This window comes from Arachis ipaensis, chromosome B01 (genome assembly GCF_000816755.2).
Source record: "Arachis ipaensis cultivar K30076 chromosome B01, Araip1.1, whole genome shotgun sequence".
NCBI lineage: Eukaryota > Viridiplantae > Streptophyta > Magnoliopsida > Fabales > Fabaceae > Arachis > Arachis ipaensis.
In genome coordinates this window covers 115,143,375-115,143,771 of record NC_029785.2, presented here as the reverse complement: position 1 = coordinate 115,143,771, position 397 = coordinate 115,143,375, and positions in this window count along the sequence as shown.

The window sequence follows — 397 nt, the reverse complement described above, 5'->3', positions numbered from 1 at the left end:
ATATATAATAGTGGCTTAATTTTTTACGTTTATGTAATATGACTTTTACTTATTTTCTAAACCTCTTGGAATGGAATAATTATCCGTTAGTTATGTAATATTTAAAGGGAAAAAAAAGGAAAAAAAAATATGATGCAAGTACAAACGAACAATTAATGTCAAAATTGTATTTGTTTTTTTATTAATGATACATTATTGATGAGATAATAATTAAGAGGAAGTTGAAGAAAATTAAAGTTGAAGGTGACTGATATTTGTCCATTAACGGATGGGCGTGTCTCATGTCTCGTCCATGGAAGAGTAAGTTGGAATGCTTAATGCCATTTTGTTAGGGAAAATAGTTACACATCTTTTTGCTTCTATTTAATTTGATATTTGCCTAAACCCTAAACGACAA